At 35.7% G+C, this 24,089-nt stretch overlaps 1 long non-coding RNA gene and 1 pseudogene across 1 annotated transcript; both read left to right on the plus strand.

The window, feature by feature from the left end:
* The first annotated feature begins 1,745 nt into the window (after positions 1-1,745).
* On the plus strand, positions 1,746-7,981 carry LOC121267432. Its single transcript, XR_005940993.1, has 3 exons — positions 1,746-1,756; positions 7,547-7,555; positions 7,870-7,981. It is a non-coding gene; the product is annotated as an uncharacterized LOC121267432 (long non-coding RNA).
* Positions 7,982-20,508: 12,527 nt separating this feature from the next.
* LOC121267201 lies at positions 20,509-21,885 on the plus strand (annotated as a pseudogene).
* The last annotated feature ends 2,204 nt before the right edge of the window (positions 21,886-24,089 follow it).

Below are 24,089 nucleotides of genomic sequence, written 5' to 3' on the forward strand. Positions count from 1 at the left end.
ATAGTGGAAACTCTCCTCCACAAACCCTCGTGGACGTAGGCCTAGTGTCGAACCATGTAAATCTTTGTATAACTCCCTCTTGATTTTCTCTACACTTATCCACCATGGATGTACGCACCATTACCGTGCAGCCGCATCGGATCATTATCATGGTCCCCAAACAACACCGATCAAGACCCAGTAGACTCAGTGGGCCAGAAATTACTCTTTCTCTCCTTTTGGTATGTTGTGCTATTTTTACAACATCAACACAGATCACATTCACAACCCACACTTCCTCAGAGTCTGAAACTTCGAGTGACAGACTTCACACGTTTCCACTATCCCCAATCAAAGAAGAGTCGCATTCGTAAATAGATAAAGTTTAAAGGTACAATCTTATTGTAATAGCCTGCTAGAAATTCAACGGTGGAATTTCTAATTGGCTTTAGAAACCTCGTGAAAACACCGTAAGTTTTCACGATTCTACCAATCTTATAGGTTTTAGTCTGCCAGCATAGCCAGAGTCATCGCTCACTATAGTGCCAGAAGTACGATTTTATTTATTTGATGTAATTACAAATGTCAGATTGAGTTATGATCTACGTCATTAGACTCCGTTGTTTATTTAGGATTTTATGGCGAAATAATCTCACTTTCAGTTTTTGGACGAAATGCTTGTTCGAAAATACATTTTGCTTATTTCGAGGCACTTTGGGATATAATTTCAATAAATTAATTGCACAGTTAGGTTTGCGTGAATATTTATGATTTTGCAGTGCAAAGTTTGTGTTTCACTTTCCCGTAGTCCATAGTAACCTTTATAGTAGCGTCTAGTGCACTATTTTCAAAATCACAATATGGAATGTCCAAATTAGGTTAGAGAAGATGCGAAGTTGGACACTTGATAAGATCGTAGCCACACTTGATGAATAGTCACTACAACAAATATTAGTTTTTCCCGGGAGTGACTCCCGTGGGGAAAAGTATATCATTAGTGGAAAAAAAATTTTTTCCCACCAATTTATTCCGTGGGAGACTCGTGGAATATAATGGGTGGGGAAAGACTCTTTTTCCACCAAACCACAAGTTCATAGGAAAAACCTTCTTTTCCCCATGAACTTGTGTGATGGTTAAAACCTTTTTTTTTTTCGTGCCAAATAAGGTTTCATCTGGTGTGGGCAATAACAACATTTTCCATGAGAAGAAGTTGTGGCAAAAAATTCCATGAGAAGAAGTTGTGGCAAAAAATGTTTACCCATGACATATCTTCGTGGAAAAAGTTATTTTTAGTATTTTCGATAAAATACTTTCCTGGAAAATATATATTTTTTACAAAATATTTGGTCGGAAATACTTATTTACGAAGAAATCTTATCGCAGGAAATAATTATTTTCAGCAAAAAAAAAAAAAAAAAAAAAGTATTTGCCACGAGTTGCATTCGCGGCAAATGCTAAGAGATGTCATAGGTAATGCTACACCAACCAAACTATAGTACAATTTACAAAAATTGCAAAACAACTAACGCTTCCAGTCCTACCAATGCAATCAATGTGTAACCATCACACAACAATTTGAAAACTTCAGCAACCAGGTACTAAGAGAAAATATCAGTCTCCTAGATGAAAAACAACATGAAAAAAATGGTGACAGAAATCGATCACGACATATCACCAACACTGCAAATTTATCTCATAAAACGCTTCAAGTATTTAATAAACCTCCACAATAGCTGTGTCACAACCAGGTACTAAGAGAACATTTCAGAATCTTCAAGTATTGTTATCATTGACACGTGCCTTGTGGTTTCCAATCTGTGAAAAAAATTAGAGAATAAGTCATGTAACATTTATAATCATACATAACCCATGAATAGGAGTGTTTACCCATTCGACAACAACAATTGTGTTCACACCACTATAAATCGAACAGAACCACTACAACTCACAAAAATTGAAAACCAATCCATCACCTATTCATTGCATTTCCAGCATACACGATTTGAGCCTAAGATTTTAGGCAATGTTCCAGCCATTAACGCACTTTCTCCAAGCCTCTAAACATTGTTTTCATCTCAGTCAGAGAAATTCATAACCCATTTCTCAAATTTTGTCCTACCATGAACACAGTAAAATCACTGAACCCAACATCAAGCATTGCCCAAATTTCACAAAGTCAAATAAGTAGCAAGTTCAAACAATAAAAAGTTGACAACTATAAAGGCTCGGGAAAAATCACAATCTATATGACTCTCATAAAATTAACCGACAATATAAACATGCAAAGAGAAATTGGAGAGAGAGAGATATACTTGAAGCAGGCTCATGGCATAGGTGATATAGTTGCGCATCCTTCCCTGACTTGTAATACGAATCTCATCCAACAACAATAATTATTTATCACTCCAACAACACAAGTGAAACTACTCCATTCCATCCACTCCATTGCAATCCAAATAGGCTATAACCCAACCAACAAACCAAGTGTTGCCATTAATCTATCATTATATCTTCAAGTGTTTCAAAGCAACCCTATTCATACTATACTAGTATAGTATGAACTTGCTATACTAGTATAGTATGAACTTGTTAAATTTCTTAGCTTCTATATATGTTGATTACCACTTCGTTCCACTGGAAAACAATAATAAAAAGGAAAGATAACTTAAATATCACAGGTGCGAATATATTAGAGTGTCATAGCTTGGTAATAGGACTAGAGGCAAAAGTTTCTTTTCCATGACAATCTTTGTTATATCATCCGCCAAAGTTTCAATAGGTGGTAAATCTATTGAAACTTTGGACTGAGGAAATTGAAGTACCTGAAGTTCCAATATCATAGCCGAACCAACAGTAGCGACGATGCAGGCAATGATCACATAAACAATGACCCTTCATTGGTACTGTTCAGCTCTCTCTTTGGCCACACCTGTATGTCATCACCACTTTAACAAGGCAATACTCAACTTCATAGTCATAGCCTTGACATTTAAAGCATTTTTTTTTTAATATGCACTCTGCATATATATATATATATTATGCTCTGTTCCTAATATAGCAACATGATCATCCTATACCCCATTATATATGTAATTAACTAAAAATTATTAAATATGTAATTAAAGTTAAAGTTACCAAATTATGTAGATCTTGGTATGTTGACTTGGTTCAATTTAAATGTTTTCATCTAACAAAATTAATTATTCATGCAGGTATCTTGGTATTCGTAATGGATAAGGAAGTAAATAAGGTTTGAAATTAATTAGAGCTATTTTCCTTAATTCATTGCAGACAATAATTATTTAGGTGGCAAAATCTGAACCATTTTTCATCCTTTTGCATTCGGAAACTATATATGATACAAGAATTCATACCAGTGGGTGTATGAATTTGTTGGGTCTATCTAAAAGGATTTTGGGACGCAAACTATTCTGTTTACTTACACCCATACACTTGTTATCCAAATTTGAACGATGGAGTATAACAAGTGCTTTCATCTCCTAGCTCTCTTTTCATCCACGACTAGCCTAAAACCATTTTCAAAGCAGACTCAAAACCCTGTGAGGTGCAATTTCGTTAAAAACATTTGAAATAGTAAATTTACATAGATACAAATATGCCTAAGCCCTCAACACCACACCATACACGTCTATATACACTAAAATAATGCACTTGAGACACAAAGGTAGGATTTTTACCATGCATAAGAGCTGGACAGCGAAGGAGGCGTGAGGGAGGTGCTCCTGCATCCATGGGTTGCTCGTGGTGGTGCTGCGTCTTGGTTGGAGGCGGAGATGGTGGCTCACGGCGGCGGGCAAGGCCACTGTAATAAGACAATCGTGGGGGGGTGTGCGTTGGAGACCCGCGAGAGAGACCGTGCGAGCGAGACAGATGCGGGAGCTAGGGTGAAGCGACAGTTGGTGACTGGCGGAACCGTAGGGCAGCTGAGGGAGGCGATGGCCATGGCTAGAGACGGCGGCACGGATCTGTTGCGATCCGAGAGGGAGAGGGAGAGAGAGAGAGTCGGTGACAGGGCAAGGGGCTGAGGAGGAAGACCCACGGTGGCTTGACGGCAAGGGGAGCGGTTCGCAGTGGCGCAGCAAGGAGGAGAGGCTCCACAGTCGCGGGGAGAGAGAGAGGGAGAGAGAGAGAGAGTCGCGAGAGTGTTTGGGTTTGGGGGGGAAGAACGGAGCTGGGGATTTAATTTTATTAGCATTTGCGGCGGCTTCTTATTGCCACAAATACTTTTTACACCGCCACAAATACTGCGGAAGAAGAACTAAAAAGGTTGGTCTATTTGTGGCGAGAAATAGTCGCCGAAAAATATAATAATCTCATCGCAAAAACTCATTACCCACGAGAACAATTCAAATCTGGTTTAGACTATTTGTGGCGAGCAAATATCGCGGCAAAAAAATTGATAACCTTGTGCCAGGAACTAATAACCCACGAAAGTGAGATATTTTTGGTAATTTTATTTGCTACGATTTTTAGTCGCCGTAAAAAGTGTTTATTTCGTGGAAAAAGATTGTTTTCTCACAAAGTTTTACTTGCCAACGTTATCTCGTGGCAAAAGGCTTGTCTTTTTTTCCATGAGCAGTTTTCGTGTCATCAGCCTACTATTTACCACGATCATGTATCTTGGAAAAAGAATTCGTGAGAAAAACCCATATATGTTGTAGTGAGTATTGGACACTTGGCACAATGAGGAACAATGAGATGAATTTTGAATGAATCAAGGTGTGAGATCATGCCACCAAAGCAAAACCCTATTTTCCATCTGATCAACCAAATTGTGCCGAACCAAAGACGGTTTCAATCCTAGCGAAACCCTAAATGGTTGAAATCTAATTGAAATCCCAAAAACTTGGTTGAAGTTGAAATCCTAAACAGTTTTCCCGAACCCTAAAGTTGGCCGCCAAATCCTTTTTTATCCAACTTCTAGCATTGTGTTCAATCAGTTGATTAAATCACTTCCATATGCTATTAATTCCTCAAATTTATGTTATAACATCATTATCCAACCCTAATCAAACCCTAACCAAAACCTCTCTAAACCCCAACCAAACCCTCTCTAAACCCCAAATTGAAGCCTACTTGGTTGAGGCTCACCAAGGCCTACAAATTTGGCCACCATGTCAAAAATTCCTGAAGAAGTTTCCTCCCCACATGGCAGGCCATCCACCCAATAGTGCCTTTATGTGAGAAGGGAAATCCACCTCATCACCCTCCATACCACATAGCAGTAGACAATCCCTAACCCTCACTATTCTTCACTTTATGTGACATAGGCACCTCCAATCAAGGGTCATTCAAGCCCATACCACCCCCCTCCAAAAGTCTAAAGTCGTGCAAGACATACTTCACTTCATCACTTCTTCAGCTCGAGTAGATTTTTGAGTCATTTTACATGGTACTTTTTTACCCATTATAAGTATTTTCTGGCATTTAATCTTGCATAAAAGTTGTTAATCTTTATGTTTAGTTTTTGTGAATATCTTATTTGTTTCATTTCGTGGTCATTTGGTCGGTAAAAAGTTGTTTTAACCATGGAAAGGTCATCTGGGCATTAAACTGAGGAGTGTGTTATATTTTGGAGTTTTTGACCAAGCTAATGGACATATCTTGGTCTGAAAATTTTATGAAGTGTTTTAACATGTGCTTATAAATGTTAATTGAGGATTTATTCCAAGAATAAATCTTTTGCTGAAAGATTTTCTTAGATATACAAACCTAGAAACTGGAAGTGGAAAAACAATTTCTGTTTTGAGAAAGTTTTAGTATTTCGTGGTTTAATCTTACTCCAATGGCTTTTATATTTTTATTTGATGACCCTAAGCCTCTTATATGCATGATAGGATGTTGGTTTCAATAAATTTAGTATTAGTTTCAAAGATATGACTTTTTTATGCAAGAGGATTTCGGTTAGACCTAAGATTTATTTTTTGGATTAGATTGATGTTTTATTATTTTTAGCCATGCGTAAGTTTGATGGTTGGATCTTCTTTAGGACACATTTTTAAATCGTGTGATATTTTAGTTCGAAGATCTGATCTTTTTAAGCCATGGATCAAAAGATTTATCAAAACTAGTTAAAGAAAAGTTTCTGTTTTTGGACTAAGTGTAAAACCGAAAATTCCAAGTGTTATTTTGTGATTTTTGGTGACTTTTGTTTAGTTATTTAAAACATGATTTTTCTTAGGATGATGTTATGAATATATTAGGAGTAAGATTTGAATTTTTAAATTCTTGGAGATGTTTTGAATAAGGTCAAAACTTGTGATTCAAGAGTTTGTTTTTGGTTAAAAAGTTTGGATATTTTAACTAAACATTTTAGTGGTGATGGTTAGCATTTCCTTTTAATGGATTTTTAAGTTTGTCTTTAAATTTAAGATAAGAAGATCTTTGTTGCAAAATTTCGGTTTAATCATAAGTTTTGAATTTGAAAGAATTGCAACAAAAATCAAGGGAAATAGCCTATGTAAGTTTCGGCGCCTCTATAGAGTTTTCATAGTTGTATTTAGTTTTAAATTTTTATGAATTAATATTTGAGTCTAGGACAAAATTTACATTAGGTATGTAGATTTTGAAATTTTTTGTTGTTAGGATGCAAAACCCTTAAATTAGGGGTAAAATGGTTATTTTGGCACATATAGAGGGTAAAATGGTAATTTTACTATAAGTTCCATATTTGTAATTGTTAGTAGTTAAGTCCTAACTTCTAGAGATCACTACTTTGAGTTCCTCGTGATCGCGCTTGAGTTTTTCTTAGTAACGCAAAGGCCGAGGTAAGTTTGTTTTTAACTTACTATTAGTTTAATATGTATGGGTGACAAGTAAAGGAACTATAGTGTATGTATGTATGTTATCTTATGTGCAATGCCAAGTCATTACATATTCATCTGTCACACAAAATTTATTCTATCATGAATTGTTCATATGTTACGCAAGATATTCTGTCATGTTTTACTATACATTGCAAGTACGTCTTGCTAAGTATGTCATATGTTACATATATGTCATATTATATAATATTCGCTATTGCAAGCATGTCATGTTAAGTATGTTGTCTATTACATATTTTGCCATTTTACAAAATGTTTCTATCTCAAATAAGTCATATCTTTTGAGTTACGTTCAAGTCATGTTGTGTTACATTAGAGCTTTTGTCCTTTTGTATTCCAATCACATTTTATCTCAAATATAGTTTGTTTATTTCGAGAATAGTCATGTCAAGTTATTCATGTTAATTACAATCCTAAGTGCTAGGATGGGAAAATATCCTAGTGAAACTCCTTTGTTCACGTTGTACTATCTAAATAGGTTTGAAACTCCTTGATTTTACCAAATATTGTCAACAGGTAGCAGACGGGGCGTAACTAGCTGGCCACTGGAGCACGCCAGACATTAACACCAATGGAGCCACATTTCAGTTCTCGTGGGGTCTACAGTGAGTGTGGAACACGAGGTATGTGGACCACAGTAAATATGGCACATACAATGCACTCACAGCTGGTGCATACACCTGTATTCTGATGCGATAATCGACAGGGACACATAGCTCTAGAGGACCCATGTAGCACCCACGTACTTGAGTGATTCTACGTTCATGTTAAGTCAAGTCTTAGTTTAAGTCCATTTCAGTTTAATCAGGTCAAGCTTAGTTCATGCTTCAGTTTAAGTTATGTCAGTTACGTAATATTGTATGTCAAGTTATGCTTTGATTACTTATGACTTTGATTATGCCTTCATGCTTTTACGACCATGCATGCATCATTAACCTGTGTTGAGGTTTCCTATTAATTTGTAAAGATTTGTAATCAAATCTCATCGTGGTAGTCTCAATTACCATTTCCCCTCGAATGGTAGATCTTGTTATAAGATCAGAAGGAGAATCAGGATTTGACCAACTGGACACGGTCAATTGAGCGATGATGCGGCGTAAATGTTAATATAGTAGTTAACTTAAATTACTACTTGTACTATAGAGTTGCATCTCTAGTACTCTTTTGATCATAGACATTTTGGACTATCGTTATGATCTCAGTTGTTTAGTATGTCCCTTTGTATAAAGTATGTTTTAAGTATTTGAGATATTTTCAGTTTGACACATACTATTGCTAAAGAAAAAATTTATCCGCTGAGAATACTGTATAATGCTAGATGTGTGTTAAGAACATTGCATCTTTAAATGTTACGAATTTGATGTGACATCCCGAACCTTCACTTGAGATGGAACTAAAGCTTAGAGCGTGGGGACATGCAACATAAGGTTACATATCCCCATACATGACAGTTATTATGCAATGCAATTAGTAGTATGCAATAATTCCAATGGAAATAAAGGTGGAAGTATAACTTATGCCAGAATAACTAAAAACATTACAATTCATTAGTGATCATCAAGTTCAAAGTACCAAACATAGCATAATCTTAGTACAAATATGGGTCAAACTCAAATCATGTAACCCCCTTCCCTAGGGTTAGGAATGTCACGTACATATGTAACTAAAGCCATGTAAAAGACTTGCATAATTTAAAAAAAGCATTGTTCATTCCAAAAGAAAACTTAAGTTAAACCATTTTCCAAAACAAAGTCAAATCCAAGTTTTCAAACCAACTAAATTAAAAGAAATCATAAATATAGTCTAAGGTTCATTAGTCCACTCCTTCTAACTTGGTCTACCTGGTCGTAATCCTTATTCTTCTCAACTGGTGATAAAACAAAATGAAATAAAACTAAAATGAGTCAAAGACTTAGTAAGAACTCACCACAACGTAAACATAATAATTAGAAGGCTTTAATAAAATTTTCATACTAAATAAAATTATTGTCAAATCATGCTGAATAAAATTCATGTCATGTCATGCTAATGCTCATGCTCATGCTCATACTCATACTCATGCTATGCATGACTACCTTGACTTATCTGAATTAATTGACTAATCTGACTAGCCCACACACTTAAACATGTTTGCAAGGTTGTGCAGCCGCCCAACATCCCGCTACAGCAAGGGGAGCCACTAAGTAGTATTCTGACATACTGCGGTGGACCACGCTTGAGTCCGTGGCTTGCACATCAACCCTGAATATTGAACTGAAAGGCCCTCTGATTAACTGATCTGATCTAATCTTATCTTACACTTGAAATTAAGATAATTTACGTGTCTTATGTGACGTGATATGCATGACGTTCATTCCAATATAAATAACTATAAAATGCTAAACCTGAACATGATGCAGAAAATTAACATGAACATATAATATGATGACTGATATGCTTATATAGGTCGTAGCATGCATGGCACATAAAAGAACGATTATAAAAGAATTGGTTTTAATAGTAATAGTCTAACTATATGCTAACCCTAATTTGTGATTTAATTACTTATCTCGAAGCACTGATACCGAATAATCTCCTTGTATCTCATTGCCTATAAGAAATACTATACGTCACTAAAAATTGTAGGAATCATATTTTGACGCTCCTTTTAATAATTGAAATCACACTATAGTGAATAATAACTTTAATCACTATTTTATTTCATCTACAACAAATACTATTATTATTTTAAATTCAAAAACATATCTATTCTTCTAAATCATAACCCAGTAGCAATTTACATTAAAATCTATCAAAACAAATGGTGGAAAAATCATAAACTTATACAATTGGGGTTTTTTTTCTTTAAGAATTATGTCAAGAAAGAAAACCTATTTTAAGAATTGGGGGGGTTTTTTTTATGACTTACTTTAAAATAGCCCAAGTGTTCTATTAAATTATAATATGTTATTAGCATTTAAGTAATTTAAAATATTAGAATTTATTGATTATAGTGCTAGATGAAAGACTTATTCGACTCTCTTCTAGATTATGAATTTAATTAAGTAGAATATTAGTACATGTTCCCACTCAGATTTAGTGATAGTTAATACGATATATAGGTGACGAGCTACGAAGTGAGATTCAAGAGGAAGTGCAGCCAGGTAAGTAATTTGATCACAAATTCGGATATCATAGTTTCAGTTTATATATAAGTAATATTCAAGCCAGTTCATTGACAACTATTATTTATGTATCACTCATGTCATATGCAAATATGTCATCCAGCATAGTATACGATCATGTCATTCCGCATTATGTTTAAATTTAGAAACTATAATTATGTATGCATTATGTCATGCATCTCATATGTATAAGACACGTAAGCTATCTTAAGTTCAAGTGCAAGATAAGATCATATTAGTTAATTAGATGACCATTCAGATGCATGGATACAAATGCAATTCAGTTTCAGGGTAGATATGCAAACCACGGACTCAAATGTGGTCCACCATAGTATGCCAGAATACTATCAGTGGCTCCCCTCGCGGCCACGGGACGTGGGGTCGATGCACAACCATGCACACACAGTTAAGTGTGGTGGGTAGTTAGATCAGTTAGTTGTGTCAAAGCAGTCAGTTAATTCAGATAAATCAAGTCATGAATTGCATAAGCATCAATATGAATAGTCATGATTTTAAGCACTCAGCATAAATACTTTTATGAAAACCATATATTTATTATGTGTATGATGTGATGGATTTCTTGCTGAGTCTTCAACTCATTTTACTTTTTTTCAAGTTTTTAACCACCCAGGTGAGAATGATGAACACGAGCAGATAGGCTAGGAATAGACGGAGCAGTTGATTTAGTTTCATGCCTTCTAGAATAAAATTACTTTTATGACATAAATTTTATTCAGTTTATTCATTTAATATTTTTGGAAGACATTTTATTTGACATTTTTCTACAAAATAAATTCTAATTTCAGTTATTAAATATGGTATCTCTTCCCGAGTTTATTTATGAAAAACACATGACACTCCAAGCCTACGGGAAAGGGGGTGTTACAATTTGAAATCAGAGTCAGGTTTTGATCCTGGGACCTGTGAGTTATGGGCCACCACACGGGTTATAGACATTTTTAGGAAACATATTTTAAGAATTGGGGTTTTTTTATGACTTATTTTAAAATAGCTCAGGTATTCTACTAAATTATAATATGCTGTTACTATTTAAGTAATTTAAAATATCAGGGTTTATTGATTATGGTGTTAAACAAAAGATTTATTTGACTACCTTCTACGGCTCAGTACAGTCATGAGCAAAGTGTCCATGCTTTTCGCAGTTGAAGCACTCTAATTTTGACTTGTTCTTCCCGCGCTTGCCCCTCTTACTGCGTTGAAAAGTTCCTGACACCTTCTTATTTTGTCCAACAGCTACCCCATTCTTGGACTTCTTGTGCTTAGGCCTTAATGCCTTGAGCGAACCAGAATCAGCCACTTAGGCTGTGTAATTGGGCTTAGCAGCCTCTAGGCACTCAGCCTCCAGTGCCAAGTGATACGAGACGTCATCAAAATCTTTGATATTCTCGTTATATGCCAGGTTCTGGCTTATATTCTCCCAAGAATTCGGTAGTGATCTTATCACTGCCTGGACTTGCTGTTCATTAGTCAGGTTGTTTCTTGCCGACTTAAGTTTGCGGATCATGGTTTACATAGCCCAAAGATGCTGCTTCATCTTGTGGTCAAAGCACATCTTATAGGAGTCAAACCTCATTGTTAATCCACGCAACCTAGTGGCTGAAGTTCCACCAAACTTCAACTTCAAAGCCTCCCACATGCTTTGGTCAGTGTCATAGATTTTGAACTCACATATTAGATCATTGTACATGCTGCTTAACCTTATTATGTGAGCGCACCGATTGTTCTTAGCCCATTGAGTATAGGCTAATTGATCTATCTTTTGTTGTTCCGAGTTTCCTTCCTCGGGCGCAATAATGGAGTGAGATAAGGCCTTCAAGACCTCTTGCTCATCTAAGACATATTGGATCTTACGATACCATATGTTATAGTTTGTTCCATCTAATTTCTCTCCTTTGTTTAAGTCGGCAATAATACTCTTGGATGTCATTTCACTACAATACGCAAAGAATGGATATTACTGGGGCTATTGTAGTCTTTTGCCTATACAGTGCATTTACAGTTTTTACTGAGGTTACTGCAATTCTTTCAACATATTATTCACATTGACAATTCTAACTAAGACTACATAGTGGAAATATTCTATTTTATCACTAAAAAAAGAAATGAAGACTAATGTCTAAATATTGAAGCCTAACATTCATAGAAGATAAAATAATCACATATCCACATGTTTAATTCACACATACAAGTAATCACTTTCAATTTAAAAACTAAAATAAAAGATCACATATAATATAACATTATGGAATTAAAAATAGCAAGAATATAACCATATATTCACATGCAATCACGTTTAATCTAAAACATTAAATAAAAGATCACATGTAATATAACAATATATCTAAGCATATATTTAATCACCCAAAAAAAAATTATTCTTTTTACAATACAAAATAAATGTATAATAAATACATTTAAAATCCCCACCAAAGTTAAAGGGAAGTCGCAGTCCAATGGTGCACCTATTACCTTAATTTCACTAGGTGGTCATGGGTTCAAGTCCCATAAGTGTCACTTTTATCCCTTTTATTTCTTTTGTACAAAAAATGGGCTCAAACATATCTGGGCACCAAAAAACACGCCCAAACCCTCCTTTTTTGTTTTGTTTTTTTTTCTTTATTTTCTTAAAGTGTTGGGCTGAAATGCCCAACTTAAGTTTAGATTAAAAAAATGATCCTTGACGCCCAGGCACAGTGAAAGACAGATGACCTTAGATCATCTTCTACCTCTAGCTAGGGCACTGTTCACGTGATAGTGCCTCTTCTTCATCAATGAATTGCAGAGGCTCAATCAACTACCCATTGCCAGAAGAAGGAAGATTGGAGTCGCCGCTGCACCCTTGTGGTGCTCGCGGGACCCTTGTGGTGATAGCAGCACCACCGCTGGGTATGTGTGGCATGCCACATGTAACGCCCCGATCCCGGAAATAAAGGAAGTTAGCTCTTAATACTTAATAACAATTCCAATACCACAACTATAAAATCTAGAAAACTCAATAAAATATTAATTCTTTTGCTCAACCTAAATATACATGTTCCTTCACCGAAACAACAAAAAATTTCTCAATAAAATAAATTAGAAACTCTCCAAGAACTCGAAAATATCCTTAACCCAAAACATCAAAATATCCTAAAAAAATATCAGAGTGAAAGTTCCAAAATATTCATAATCAAAATCCCTTTGGCATAGAATAAACTGAAACATCACATCTTATCTTATCATATCAGACTAGATACCATGTTTAACCCCCGTGGTAGGGTTGTGCAAACCCTGGTAGCCAACCAAGTAGAAACAGAGTATGAATCTTCTCCTTATTCATTCTCGGAGCCCCGAGTGTTCGCAAAGGAAATACCACGCAAAAAACCACTTTGTTTCCAAAGTAGGTGCACCAAAAACAGTAAAGTTGGTACCAACCCGAACAGAGGCCACAATTTCACACATGTGGTAAGGTCAGAACAGAACAGAAACAAAAATGGAATATTATGCCAGACGTTTTTAGAAATAACATCATATCATATCAGAGTACGGAACATCTTCAGAACAAAATTTCATATTCGCTCCCTTTTGCAATGTTCAGAAACAAAATGTCAAAAATAAACTCATGTCTACACCAGTCATGCCACAAAAATTCTTTATTCATAAACAAAATCTCATGAGTAATGCAGAACAAATAACCGAGATAGTTCAATTTTCTTTTCATAACACAATATGCATACTTATCAAAAATCAACCTCTGCCCATTTTATTTTTATGCAAAGTCTAACATAGGAACCCCGTTTACTTGGACTTCTTAACTTTTTTAGAATTTTCCTTAATAATGTTGAACAATAATTAATCGTCACCTATAAAATATCACGTAATTCTCGTAAATTTCTAATTAATCATGTATTTCGATATTTAATCCTAAGCTTCTAAAATAACCTATTTAATTCCTCAAAACCTAAAATTTCATAACCTAAAATTATAAATCATCACTTTCTAAAATCATCAATACTGATTTAATAACTTTGACTAAAACATTTAAAAGTCTGACCTATTTATTATTGAAAACCAACTATAAAGTTTAATACTAGATAATATAATTATCCCAAAATATTTTAAAATAAATCATAACTATTTTTTAATAGACTAAATCATATATAAAGGGTAAAAACAACATTACACCAATATTGTTTACTCTTAAAATAAGTCTTTACATAATAACATGTTAAAATACTTAAGTGATTTTCTATAATCATAATTAAATAAGAGTTTATTAACACATAATAAAAATTTTAAAACACCTTAGCATAACTTGCAATTTAAAGGGTAAAAAAGTAATTAATAATGTTAGTGTAAAATATAGCTTAGAAACATGTAATACACTTACGTAAACCAAATTCTTTGAATAACGTAGTAGCTACGTACACGATGGAGGTTCACCGTGACTGAAAGAGATTGCGGCAGGGCAGGCAAGTGGGAACTGGCTATGATACGATGACGGAACACTGAGAGAGAGAGAAAGAGATGTGCCAGAGAGAGAGAGAATGGAAAGAACGGCAAGGTGGCCGTGGTACTTTGTGAGCTTACCAAGAGGTGGTCCCGGCAGACCTAGGTGCACGGCCGGCGTCCTCTGGTGGTTCTCGCTTGAGGCTGAGCAGTTGGTGGTGGCGCTATGGTTTGCTAACGGTGGCAAAGAAAAGCTCGCGGTTTGGAGAAAAAAAAAACTTTGTTTTTGGGTATAGAAAATAGAGGTTTTTGGTTTGGCAAAAGCCATGGGTTGCTGTTTCTCGTGGCTCTTGCATGTGTTTTCCAATGGTTGCTCTGGGCATCGGTTTTACGTGGAGATGGAGGTTGGGGTGGACAAACTAGGCAGCAGTGGTGACGCACATGTTTAGGCTTCCGTAAGGGTGTTGGACTGCAACGGGGATGGCTGAAAGGTGCAAAGATAACTTCCATGTAGCAACCGTGTGTGGCTGTGCTAGCAGGTGTTGGCACGCAGTGACGGGGAGACATGGGGTTCATGGTTTGCCAGTGGGCTGGGTTGTGGGGCCATCACATGGTGGTTTTTGAGTGGAAGACAATGGCAGTTACGTGAAGGAGATGATTCACTAAAAAGAAAAAAAACAATTGCGGCAAGGTCTTTTGCAGGAGGGAAAAACGTGTATTTATAGAGGTGATGATAAAACCCTAGAGAAAAGAGAGCAAAGAGACGTGCAGGCTTAAGACTAACAGGAAAGAGATGTGAGAATGGTGGGGAGTTTCTAAAAACAACAGCCATTGGGTTTCTCAGCTTAATAAAAACGAGCGTGGGTCCTGGGGTGATCTAGTAGAGCCAACTTAAAAAAAAAATTAGAAAGAGGCTTAGTGCTGGGCTCAGGTGTTACACCCCAGGTGATACCATTGGGTAAGATCCAGATAAAAAAATAAATAAATAAGAGAAAAATGACACCCAAACAAATCTCAAGCATATGCGAGAAAATAAAATATTATAAAGTGGAAGCAACTATAAAAGCTACGATACCAATGTTAGAAAGTACAACAGAAAAATATCTCAAACTCAGCTTATAAAATTGCTCCACAAGTTTCTCCCGATTGACAAATCCTAAGCATTTCCTCTTAGTGGCGAAGGGTACTATGTAGTATAAAACTAGAGTAATAATTAAGAAATCCACAGTCTAAATATCTTTTCAAGAGAGAATGAAAATAGAAAATTTTTGTGTATTTCAAATGGTTCCAGAAAACAATTGACGGGGCTATATGTAGCCCACCCCACACAGCTAGCCTTAAAGCTAGCCTTCTATAATGCCCCATTCCCGGAGGTCCAGAAAGTTAGCTCTTAATATTAATATCAACCATCAATAACACAACTATAAGATCCAGAAAACTCCATAAAATGTTAATCCATTTAATCAACCCAAAAATCTATGTTCATTCATGGGAACAACCATGAAATTCTCAATAACATAAATTAAAACCCTCTAAAACTTGAAAATATCCTTAACTCATCAAATCATAATAACAAAAAATAAAACAGTTTTCTAACTACGACTCTCAAATAAGCACTTGTACCCTCGGGCACTTATTCCATTACGGACATCACACCTTGCTAAAACTTTCTACTCTTGATCCCCAGCTGAACCATCAAAATTATCTGAAAAATAATTGGAGATAAGGTGTGAGTTATCAACAACTTAGTAAGCAGAGGACCTATACTAGTGTGTAAACATGAGCATTTACATAAATCAGAATGTAGAACAAAACATTTCCACTTTAAGAGTGCGGAAGCAAAACATGTTATCAAAATATCAGAGCGAAGATTTAGAAATAATTTCGTTCAAAAATATCATTTTGGCATAGCATAAATGATCATCATCATCATCAGAACATCATATCAGAACAGAAGCCATGTATAACTCTCGTGGTAGGGTTGTGCAATCTGCGGATAACCAAGCAGAACATAAATCATTCCGTCACCAAGGTGTACACCCAAAACAGAGACCATTATTATAACCCGTGGCAGTGCCGTATCCACTATTATAACCCGTAGTTGGGTCGTATCTACTATTATTACCCGTGGTTGGGCCGTATCCACTATTGTAACTAATGGTTGGGCCATATTGTGATACCCCGTATTTTAGTGTATTTTAACTGAATGAGATTTTAATTAATTTAAATATTAGTTCTCTTGTTTTAAAATTTATTGAATTTCTCGTTGGTTTATTCAATGATTTTTTTTTTAAGTTGTGAGAATTATTTTGTTATGCTTTATTAAAATTAATTATTGTTTTACATTTAAATTTATCTTAATTTAAATTTAGTTGTTTGTGGGTTTTGAAATTATTGTGTTGTTGGATTTAATTATGTTATTTTACTTAGTCACTATGTTTAAATTATTTTATTTAATTCGTTGTTGTGAAATCTTTTCCGTTGTATCATTTTTGTGACCCAAGATGTGAGGATTGGACCTCATTTCTTTCCCTCCATTTTTCTTTCCTCTTTTTCTTTTTATCCTCTGTTTGCTTTTTCTTTTCCTTCTCTTTCTTTTCTCCTTATTTCTCCTCTGCTTCTCTCCCGCGCGCGACGTCTTCTCCCTCCCTCCTCGCATTCATGCATCATCCTTCAGCCTGCCGCTGTGCGCCTTCGTCCGGCGACAGTACCCCTCCCAACCTCTTCCCCTCCTACCAGCGATTCCACCCCTGTGTTTTCAGCCCCTCCCGTGCCGTGAAACTCCCCCACGCGTGGCTTCAAGCCGCAATGCTTTTGGTGCTCGCGCACCGCCGTCGCGCCACCTCTGGCCACCTCTGGCCACCATCTTTTCACCACATCATCCTCGACCTCCTAGCAACCTAAACTACCCATTCCCAGTTCCGATCCGCCACCGGTGATGCTCCACCATCCACATTTTCATTTTGAGTTTTTTGGCCTTAAACCTCCCTCTACGCCGCCACCCACAGCCAACCACCACCACCATTGGCTTCACCAACATCCCTAAGCCCTACCCTATCAATCTCGGGTCTTGGTTTGTCCCCGTTCAAAAGTGAGTTTTTGAGACCCACGGCCATAGTGCATTTTGCACTGCTCTGTTGCTGTGCTGCCACTTCTAGCACCTCCATGATCTTTCAAAAATTATATTATAGCATTGTAAGTATTTTTCCAAATAACTGTCGTGATTTAAATGTATTTTTGCACCAACTCATTTTATTTGTGATCTGGTTGGTTTTGCCGGACTGAATCCGATGAGCTAGTTGGTTGTGCCAGACTGAATCAGAGGAGTAAGGGGTCGGTTGGATTGGATTATGGAGTTGTTTGTGTGATTGGATTATTAGTGTTTTGAGTTTGATGTTGGTTACAGTGGATATTGATGATTTTAGAAAGTGATGATATATTTTGAAATTATGAGGGTTTTAAGTTTTGACGAATTAAAATAGATTATTTTAGAAGTTTAGGCTTAAATATCGAAATATGTGATTGATTGGAAACTTACAGAAATTACATGATTATTTTTATAGGTGACGATTTGTAGTCGACTTGACATTTTTGAGAAAAATTCTGGAAAAGCTAAGAATTCCAGGTAAGTGAGGTTCTTATGCTAGACCTTACATGAATTATTGAGACTGAGGTTGAATTTATGAAAACTTTGCATATTTTTGTAATGAAATAAGAACTTGGGAAAAACCAACATCGGTCGCTTATTTGCAATACTCGTGAAATTTGTATGAAAAAGAGAAAATATTTATTGACATGCATTGTGTAGACATGAGCTAAATTTTGTCATGTTGTCTCTGAAATATGAAAAAGAATGATATTGAGAATCTGAAAAATTGTGCATTTATTTAGAAAGATGATCCGGCTTTTATTTTCAGTATGTAAGAATGATCTGATTATGTTTTAGTACTCTGTTTTATTTTGATATGGCATCTGAAAACCTTTGGCATGGTCTACTGATTTTGTATCTGACTCTGTCTCTGCTTTGCTCTGTTATGCTCTGCTATGTTTGCGTTGATACGAACTTCTCTGTCTCTGAGTGCACCCACTTTGGAAATAAAGTCGTTTTATTGTGGTCTTTCCTGTGTGCACACTCGGGGCTCCGAGAAGAATAAGGGAAAGATTTCACCTTTGTCTCTGCCCGGTTTGGCCACCGGGGATAGCACAACCCTACGACGGGGGTGAAACATGGTCTCTGCTCTATAAGATACTCTGTTTTGATATGATGAAGATGTTCAGATTATGTTATGCTAAAGTGTTTTTTTTTTAATATGAAATGGATCTTTAAATATGAACAGTTGACTCTTTTGGAGTATAAAAAGATTGAAAAGTCACTCTGATTTTCTGATAACATTTTTATGAGATCTGCATATAAAAATAAAATGTTTTGTTTCTGCATACTGAACTTTCTGAAAAGGGCTCATGTTTGCATGCTATTATATGTTCTTTGCTTACTGAGTTGTTGATAACTCACCCCCCTCTTATCTCCAATATTTTCAGATGAGTTTTGGATATTTCAGCTGAGGATTAGGATTATGAAGAATTGGGTGAGATGATTTAAGAATAGTGGATTGAGAATAGAAAGCTTTCGATGATTATTGTTAACTTTTCGGGTTACTGTATTGAGGATTTTATATACGAGTATGTGTGGTTAATTAAATTTGAAGTGTTTACATTAGATTTGGAGCTTTTGGGAAGAGTATTAGCAATGTTAGAGTTGCTTATCAGGTAATCTGAGTTAATTCTCCAGACCCATGGGGATGGGGCATTACACGTATCCACTATTATTACCCGTAGTTGGGCCGTATCCACTATTATAACCCGTGGCAGGGCCATACTAAACAAAACGGTAACAGAATCAAAGAGTCATGCCAACGGTTTTCAGAGATCACATCTTATCCAAATAAAGTACTAAACAAAATCATATTATCTTCGAAATCAAAGTAGTTCCAAAGCATATTTACAATATTTATGCACAAATTTTTATATTCGCTCTTTTTGCATAAATTATAAATAAAATGTCAAAAATAAGCTTATGTCCATACCAGTCATGATGGAAAATACTTTCTTCTTAAACAGAATCTCATGAATAATGCAGAACAAATAACTGAGGTAGTTCAAATTTCCTTTCATAACCAAATATGTATATTTTTCAAAAAGTCAACCTCAGCTCATTTTATTTTAATGCAAAGTCTAGCATAGGAACCCTGCTTATCTGAACTTCTTAACTTATTAGAATTTCTCCACAGTAGTGCTGAGCAAAAATTAATTGTCATCTATAAAATTTGTCATGAAACTCCCATAAATTTCAATTGAACACTTGCTTCAATTCTTAAACTTGAAATACTAAGTAACCTATTTTTCTATAAATCTAAATTTCTCGCAACCCTAAAATATCATCAAATCTCAAATACATCGATTTTCACTCAATTTTTGTTAACCAAAACATAAACTCATTCTATAGAGCTTAAGACTAACAATAATTTAAAAACCTTAACTATTGTCTATCAAACCACTTTTTAGACTAACTTAAAAAAAATAGCCGGAGTACACCTTAAAAAAAAAACCCAATAATTTTCTACAAAAAGAATGGCTCAACGTAAAAAAAAATTAGACAATCCACTGAAATATAAGTATGTATATATAAAACAAAGAATAAAAACCTAGCAACGAGGGAAAGAGAGACGTACGTGCATGGACTATGGGAGTGGAAATCGTGCGTATTGGGGGTTAAAAAAAAAAAAACTGACAATGGTTCATACGGTTTAGGTTTTGAGGTGGTCGGGTAGGGCACATTTCGAGTATTGGGTCATGACCTGGTTAATGCGAAAATAATAAATAGATTTTTCCTGAGTTTTGGGTCTCAAATTAAGCTCTAAAATACACTTACTCTTCCCACAAATTTTTCAGCCTTCCACCTAATCCAAAAATATTTAAAGCTTTTCACTTAATAAGCAAGCCCAATAAATATTCGATATCTGTTAAAATAAAAAAAATTGGTCCCGGGTGTTACACCTTCAATTCCTATTTAAATGGCAGTACAAGCATGCAACGCATTACACATAGGAGAGGAGGGGGTCAGCCCCACGTGGGTGCCCCTCCATTCAACAACAACAAAAAAAAAAAAAAAAAAAAAAGCATGCAACACTTTGTATTATTGTATATATATGAAGCTTCAACCTGAAATGTCTCTCCACATCTGCAATGAATAGAGCTTGATCAAACAGAGGGAGAAAGATATGGAAAATGGATAGAGATCAGAGTGGGATGAGGAAGAAGAAGAAGTGGAAGTGGGTATCTGGAAATACATATTCAAGTTCACAGAAATGGCAGTAGTCAAGTCCGCCATTGAACTTCGGATAGCTGATACCATTGAAAGCCATGGAGGAGGCCCTATGACACTCTCCGCGTTGTCACCAACTCTAGGTCGCGATCCGACCCCACTCTATCGCGTTATGAGGTTCCTAACGCACCGCGGAAAATTCAAAGAGATGCCCAGCACCCAAGGCTCCCCAGGTTATGCACAAACACGTCTATCTAGCCGTCTTTTGCGGAATAGAGAACATAGCATAACTGCTCTTATTTTGTTTTTGAGCAGCCCGGTTATGCTGGCACCATGGCATAGCCTAAGTGCCCGTGTTCTAGCCAATGAGGCTGCACCGTTTGATGTAGTTCATGGTGAAGACATATGGAGGAATTCAGCAGAAAATCCTGGTCATAGCCGTCTCCTCAATGAAGCAATGGCGTGTGATGCCAGGTTGGTGGTGCCTGCGATTCTTCAAGGTTGTCCAGAGACATTTGACCGGCTTAGCAGTTTGGTGGATGTGGGTGGAGGCAACGGAATGGCTTTGTAGTTGTTGGTTATGTCGTATGAATGGATTCAAGGCATCAACTTTGATCTTCCCCATGTTGTCTTTGATGCGGCAGAGTTCCCCGGAATTGAACATGTCCAAGGTGACATGTTTGCAAGTGTTCCAAAGGCTGATGCTACTTTCCTAATGATAAGTACGGTCCATGATGAAAATGTTGTCAACAACGTATGTCATTTATTTGATTAGTATCCTTGACGACGTCTAGCTCATTGGCTTAATTCCTTTATGTATCACGTTTTTGAATCGTAGTGGCTTTTGCATGATTGGGGAGACAACGAATGCTTCCAAATCCTGAAAAAATGCAGAGAAGCTATTCTGGAGGACAAAGGGAAGGCGATAATTGTTGAGGCTGTAATTGATTAAGAAGCGAAAATATCGGACAAACTAACAGATGTGAGGTTGGCGCTAGACATGATAATGATAGCTCAAACTACAACGCGTAAAGAGAGAACTTTAGAGAAGTGGGGACTTGTTCTTCGGAAGGCAGGACTTGTTCTGGTGCACGAAAGTTACAACTGGAAAATACCACTTTCCTAGTTATATTAGGACTCTATTTTATTTTTACTATTTCCCTTAATTAAATCAGATTAGGATATGGTTATTTGTGGATAATGTTTAGAAGATTTGGGAGGATTCTAAAAAGGGGGGATAGACGTGTAAAAGGAAAAAAATCATCATACTAGGGCATCTCTCTCCCCTCTTCTCTAACTTTTCCTCCCAGTTTTCATGATCGCTTTGTGTGGCTAAACTTTCATAATTGGTCGAAGGAAACGGAAACCTCGGAATCAATAAATTTGTGAGATCTGATTTGTTTTTTGTGTTCAATTTTTGCTTTGAGTATCGAATGTTTTTCTATGCCTATTTTCATGATTGTCTCGTTTAATTACTAGGAGGCCTACTAGTTTATTATTTGTTGCAATCTATTGTTAGATTAGATATCAAACCGTAATTGTTTGATCCCTCTAATTTGCTAAGCAACTAAGATTTGATGATTTGCTACGTCAGAAATTATTAGATCTTATGAAGAACGCTTGACGAAATTAAATGCAACCACTTGCGCTTGTATTTTTTGGCTTCATCGATCTATCTAATTCTTATGGCGGCTACTAGATTAAACCTTTAGCGCTTGTCTTGTGTTGTTTAGTAGTTAGGGTGTAACGCCCGAGTCCCGCAAGAATCGAAGAGTTACTCCCTGTAACTTAAAACTCATAATTCTTCAATACATTTACAGACTCAAAAAATATAAAGTCATCCGAATACTACAAAAATCTCTTAATAAAATCTACCAATTCTCAGAAATCTTCTATGAGTAATACACTATACTTAAATAATCATCTCGCCGATGCTCCATAATCCTGATCCTTAGCTGAACTATTCAAAATCATCTGAAAAATATATGGAGATAGGGGGTGAGTTATCAACAACTCAATAAGCAGATGACATATACTAGCGTGTAAACATGAGCATTTTCAAAGAGTTCAGAATGCAAAAACAAAACATTTCAGTATCAATATGCAAATCTCAAAAATACACATTACCAGAAAATCAGAGCGATTTTTCAAACATTTTATATTCAGAAACCAACTTTTCATATTCAAAGACTCCTTTGGCACAACATGACTGAACATCTTCATCTTATCATATTATATCAGAAAAGAAACCATGTTTAACCCCCGTGGTGGGGTTGTTCATCCTGCGGAAAGTCAAGCAGAACATAAATCACCATGTTACCAACACGATTGCACTCAGAACAGAAAACCACTATTATATCCCGTGGCGGGCCAGAGGTCACTATTGTATCTCATGACAGGGCCAGACATCAGAGCAAAACAGAATTAGAATCACCATATCAGAATCAGAATCAGAGTCAAAACAGAATCAGAAAGTCATGCCAAAGGTTTTCAGAAATCACATCATTTCAGAGTATAGAACATCTTCAGAATAGAACAGAATCAGATCACAAAACATAATTTATGCACAAAACTTTATATTTGCTCTCTTTTTCAAAGTTCAGAAACAAAATGTAAAAAATAAGCTCATGTCTACACCAGTTATGACAGAAAATACTTTATTCTTAAACAGAATCTCATGAGTAATGCAAAACAAATATCCAAGGTTGTTTTCAGATTTCTTTTCATAACAAAACATGCACATTTTACAAAAAGGACCTTAGTTCATTTTATTTTATGCAAAGTCTAGCATAGGAACCCCGCTTACCTGAACTTCTTAGCTTATCAGAATTTCTCCACAGTAGTGCTGAGTAAAAATCAATCGTCACCTATCAAATTTGTCACGTAATTCTCGTAAATTTTCAATTAATCACACATTTCAATATTTAATCCTAAGCTTCTAAAATAACCTATTCTAATCCTTCAATACCTAAAAATTCTCATAACCTTAAAATACCATCATTTTCTAAGACCATTAATATCCACTTAATCGAATTCATACTGAAGAAGAAAATTTATCGAATAAGTATTATGATAATTATATAACTCAATAAAAATTAATATTCAAAATATCTAAAATACCAACAATATTTTATAATAAAAAGAATACATTGGTTACTAAAATTTCCATAAAATAAGTCATGAAAAACTCATCTCTTAAAAATAGGTTTACTTCCTTTAATTAACAATATTATTAAAATACAAATATAATATTTATTGACACTTAAAGCAAAACACATTTAAGCATAAACACCAAAAATAAAACTTCTCACTCGTAAACATTAGGTTAAA

Source organism: Juglans microcarpa x Juglans regia, chromosome 5S (assembly GCF_004785595.1).
Source record: "Juglans microcarpa x Juglans regia isolate MS1-56 chromosome 5S, Jm3101_v1.0, whole genome shotgun sequence".
Lineage (NCBI taxonomy): Eukaryota > Viridiplantae > Streptophyta > Magnoliopsida > Fagales > Juglandaceae > Juglans > Juglans microcarpa x Juglans regia.